General features: G+C 44.2%; 1 long non-coding RNA gene across 1 annotated transcript; it reads left to right on the plus strand.

Annotated features, from left to right (window-relative positions):
- The first annotated feature begins 2033 nt into the window (after positions 1-2033).
- Positions 2034-2922, plus strand: LOC110512213. Its single transcript, XR_005037429.1, has 3 exons — positions 2034-2232; positions 2371-2489; positions 2660-2922. It is a non-coding gene; the product is annotated as an uncharacterized LOC110512213 (long non-coding RNA).
- The last annotated feature ends 2342 nt before the right edge of the window (positions 2923-5264 follow it).

Consider the following 5264-nt stretch of genomic DNA (forward strand, 5'->3'; position numbering starts at 1 on the left):
CCATGGTGTTGTATCCCTAGATTAGCAATGTATGTGTGTGTAGCTGTCAGTCAGTGTCATACAGGTTTGATTGCATCACTATCAGAATAAAATGATATGATACAAAGGTTAAACGCAGTAACTACAGCCAAGGGCAGGTTGAAACCAAGCTAAAAGGCAGTAAGTTCAGTTACTGCCATTTACCTTGGTTTCACAGTAACTTTTTGCAGTTACTGCTAATACGACCCCCATTTTCTCCAAAACTCAATACAATAGAGGCAGGATACTTGTCCACTGACTCGCCAAACATGACCCTGTGTGAACCAAGGTCCTTTACACCACCAATTAATCCACACATAAAACGGTCAACCGAATCGTTTCTAGTCATCTCTCCTCCTTCCAGGCTTTTTCTTCTCTTGATTCTATATTGCGATTGGCAACTTTCATAAATTAGGTGCCTTACCGCCACTGACCTCTTTGGTTTTTCAGTCACCCACGTGGTTATAACCAATGAGGAGATGGCACGTTGGTACCTGCTTCTATAAACCAATGAGGAGATGGGAGAGGCAGGACTTGCAGTGTGATCTGCATCAGAAATAGAACTGTCTTCTATTTTAGCCCTTTGCTATGCAGACGCTCGTTGGCGCGCCCAAGCAGTGTGGGTGCAATAATTGAATAATATAGACGTAGTCGTGGTAATGCTTTAAATCCATCACTGCAAATAACTGACAATTTCGACATCGAATACATGTGGATCACATTTTAGGGTTGAGATATGATTCTGTGGAAGGCTTGGCAACAGAGTGCACGTGTTGCAGCAAGCCCAGGCACAACTGGAGGTGCGCTTTATGGAGCGGGCACACCATAAATAAGCCTGTAGACTATATCAGTAGGTTAAGACTACAATATCCTTTCATAGTGTTTATATCAGTACAACAACATAGGTCTATCAGATAGCGGACGTTTACTTGAGGGCATCGGGCATACCTTTTCTGGAGACACAGGATAATCAAGTTTCAGTTATGACATCACTTGTTTACAATATTAGTCAATATACCTACTATGTCAAAAAGTGCGGGCAAAGAAGAAGAAAATGTGAGTAGGCCTAGGATAATGCTTTGTTCGTTCTTCATATTAATGTCGCTTCACATTTGTATAATTCTAAAGATGGACGATGAAAGTCTATGAGATGAATATGTAGCCTACAGAATCAGTCATCATGTAGGCCTACGGCTAGTTGACTAGTTTAAGGATAGTTTAACAATGTAAATGGATCAAACACATTTGTTTTAGAGATAAGCTTGATTCAACATTTTTCATGCAAGTGAATTGGCAAAAGGTGGAATTATTACAAACCAAGTGACAGGGATGGGGTCTACTATCAAAACCATTACCAAAACCCCACATCTATAAAGTTCTGTCATGATTGTCTCTGTCTTTGTAGGGGTTACAGGAAGCCCCAGAAAGGACATTCCCTGTATTCTTCAGAGGAAAACTGGGGGAGAAGGTTAGTGTGATAGTATGACATTCCAAATGATCTGAGATCCTCAATTTCTTTCAAATGAAATGTTACCTAATTATATATTTTTAATTACTTCCTTCCCATTTTCAGTCCTAATTCCAAAACCATTCCCACTGTAGTATCCATTGCCCTGACATTGAGGTTTGTTAAAACACAATCCACAGCTCCATCAGGAGACCCCAGGGTTTGACTTGTTGGACCCCAACATGAGAGTCATAGATGTTAGTTATAACTGCCTCCACGACAAACACCTGAAGAGTTTTTTCCGCCATCCGGAAAGGAAGAAGCGGCTGGTGAAGCAAGGCCTCATCACCTCAAATGAGAAGGCAAGGCAGACCTCCCTTTTCTTTCCAAAATCTAAAAGTGACACTTATATGGAACTGAGAAAATTGTACAGGTGTAAGCAATATGATAGCTAGGTGAAATGTTTGCCATTTTGCTTAGCTTACACAAATCCAAATCTACATATGGTCATTGTTAGTGCAGGTTGTAAAAGAGAATGTGTTCTTAATGTCTTACCTGGTTAAATACAGGCAAAATCAATCAATATTGGGGTAGGGGTTAGAGGTAGATTTGGGATTGGGTGTTTGTACACATGAACTTCCTCTAAAAATGGCTCTTTTGTGGCTCCTCCCTTTCAGGTGCTGTGTACGTGTAAAGAGTACAATCGCTACAGTAGCTACATCAAGTCAGTTCAGTTGCTGTGGGAGAAGCAGTGCTGTGCCCAGCAGGTTAGAGTGGTCTGCTTTCTAGATGCATAATTATAAAAACACAAAAGCTATTTTGTAAGACACCTTTCCATGCGTTTTATTTCAACAAGACCAGGAAAAACTTGTGGAAGGGTGCAAATTAATCTCTCTCTCTCTCAGAAAATGCTTTTGAAGCAGTTCCTAGTCTTGCAGCAGCAAGGGGAGGTTCCGTCCCACATCTCACTGACGGATATTAGAGATTGGCTCATTGCCAAGGGTAGAAACTACTTCAAGAACACGTGAGTGTTATTAGAATCTTTTACTCAAATTTGTAAAAAAAAACATAAGCAAAGGTGTGGAATCACGTTGACCTCCTATCTAGCAATAACTTAAGAAATAGATATGGTGGACAGTTTGAGTTGTAGAAAAATGAAGGTTAATCATGTTTTATGTTCCCTTGTATGTGAAGGTTTCAGAGTGAAATGGAAGAGGGGAAGAACCTTCACTTGGCCGAACTGGCTTGGGATGTGAAACGACGCCTCAGGCTTAAGGAGCTGGAAAGAGAAGTGTGCAGGGAGCTGCGCCTGGAGCGCCGAATCCGCTGGTCGGTGATTGGACAGGTAAGGATGGAACAGCGGCACTCCTAGGGCTGATATCAACTCACAGTTGCTTAAGCAGCAGTAGGACCTCAGTGTTTCTGTTGGTATCTTCATCCATTTGCCTCTCTTTCTCACCCGTCTCTCTTAGCCTGGTAGCCAAATGGGAGATTGGAGACCCCTGGGCATGGAGACTAGCAGTGACTCTGATCACTCTGGAACCATGTCTTCTGTGATGACCTGCTCACCACATTCAGCTAGCCCGTCAGTGGTAGGTCATTTTGGTCATGAACATGTTCCCAGATTTCACTCTTTGGGGGCTGTAGGCATATTACTGCTTCCCTGTCTCCCATCTACTGGGAAATCCATATCCAAGTACAGTGGCAAGAAAAAGTATGTGAACCCTTTGGAATTACCTGGACTTCTGCGTAAATTGGTCATAAAATGTTATCTGATCTTCATCTAAGTCACAACAATAGACAAACAATGATACTTTTTCATGTCTTTATTGAACACACGGTGTAAACATTCACAGTGCAGGGTGGAAAAAGTACACTCAGCAAAAAAATAAACTTCCCTTTTTCAGGATCCTTTCTTTGAAAGATAATTCATATATATCCAAATAACTTCACAGATCTTCATTTTAAAGGGTATAAACACTGTTTCCCATGCTTGTTCAATGAACCATGAACAATTAATGAACATGCATTTGTGGAACGATCGTTAAAACACTAACAGCTTACAGACGATAGGCAATTAAGGTCACAGTTATGAAAACTTAGGAAACTAAAGAGGCCTTTATACTAACCTTTCTATTAACCTCAAAAGAAAGATGCCCAGGGTTCCTGCTCATCTGCGTGAACGTGCCTTCGGCATGCTGCAAGGACGCATGAGGACTGCAGATGTGGCCAGAGCAATAAATTGCAATGTCCGTTCTGTGAGATGCCTAAGACAGCGCTACAGGGAGACAGGACGGACCGCTGATTGTCCTCGCAGTGGCAGACCTCGTGTAATAACACCTGCACAGGGTCGGTACATCCGAACATCACACCTGCGGGACAGGTACAGGATGGCAACAACAGTTGCCCGAGTTTCACCAGGAATGCACAATCCCTCCATCAGTGCTCAGACTGTCCGCAATAGGCTGAAAGAGGCTGGACTGAGAGCTTGTAGGCTTGTTGTAAGGAAACCGGCACAACGTCGCCAATGGGCACAAACCCACCATCGCTGGACCAGACAGGACTGTCAAAAAGTGCTCTTCACTGACGAGTCATGGTTTTGTTTCACCAGGGGTGATGGTCGGATTCGCGTTTATCGTCGAAGGAATGAGCATTACACCGAGGCCTGTACTCTGGAGCGGTATCGATTTGGAGGTGGAGGGTTCTTCATGGTCTTGGGCGATGTGTCACAGCATCATCGGACTGAGCTTGTTGTCATTGCAGGCAGTCTCAACACTGTGCGTTACAGAGAAGACAACCTCCTCCCTCATGTGGTATCCTTCCTGCAGGCTCATCCTGACATGACCCTCCAGCATGACAATGCCACCAGCCATACTGCTCGTTCTGTGCGAGATTTCCTGCAAGACAGGAATGTCCACTGTGCCTCCCGGGTGGCGCAGTGGTTAAGGGCTCTGTACTGCAGCGCCAGCTGTGCCACCAGAGACTCTGGGTTAACGCCCAGGCTCTGTCATAACCGGCCACCACCGGCCACCACCGGGAGGTCCGTGGCCTAGCGTCGTCCGGTTTAGGGAGGGGTTGGCTGGTAGGGATATCCTAACCAAGGTTAGTGCACGGTGTTTCCTCCGACATATTGGTGCGTCTGGCTTCCGGGTTGGGTGCACGCTGTGTTAAGAAGCAGTAGGGTTGTGTATCGGAGGACGCATGACTTTCAACCTTCGTCTCTCCCGAGCCCGTACGGGAGTTGTAGTGATGAGACAAGATATTAGCTACTAAACAATTGGATACCATGAAATTGGGGAGAAAACGGGGTAAAATTCACACAAAAAAAAGGAATGTCCGTGTTCTGCAATGGCCAGCGAAGTGGATCGGAGGGTGAGGGCTAGGGCCATCCCCCCCCAGAAATGTCTGGGAACTTACAGGTGGAAGAGTGGGGTAACATCTCACAGCAAGAACTGGCAAATACTTTTGATTTTGAACCCCCTTTTTGTTCAGGGACACATTATTCCATTTCTGTTAGCCACATGTTCAGTTTATCCTGTTTGGGATAGGGGGCAGTATTTTCACGTTCGGATGAAAAGCGTGCCCAGAGTACACTGCCTGCTACTCAGGCCCAGAAGCTAATATATGCATAGTATTAGTAGATTTGGATAGAAAACTCTCCGACGTTTCTAAAACTGTTTGAATGATGTTTGTGAGTATAACAGAACTCATATGGCAGGTGAAAACCTGAGAATAATCGAACCAGGAAGTGGGGAATCTGATGTTTGTAGTTTTTCAACTCCTTGCCTTTCTACTATAC

Source organism: Oncorhynchus mykiss, chromosome 2 (assembly GCF_013265735.2).
Source record: "Oncorhynchus mykiss isolate Arlee chromosome 2, USDA_OmykA_1.1, whole genome shotgun sequence".
Taxonomy (NCBI): domain Eukaryota; kingdom Metazoa; phylum Chordata; class Actinopteri; order Salmoniformes; family Salmonidae; genus Oncorhynchus; species Oncorhynchus mykiss.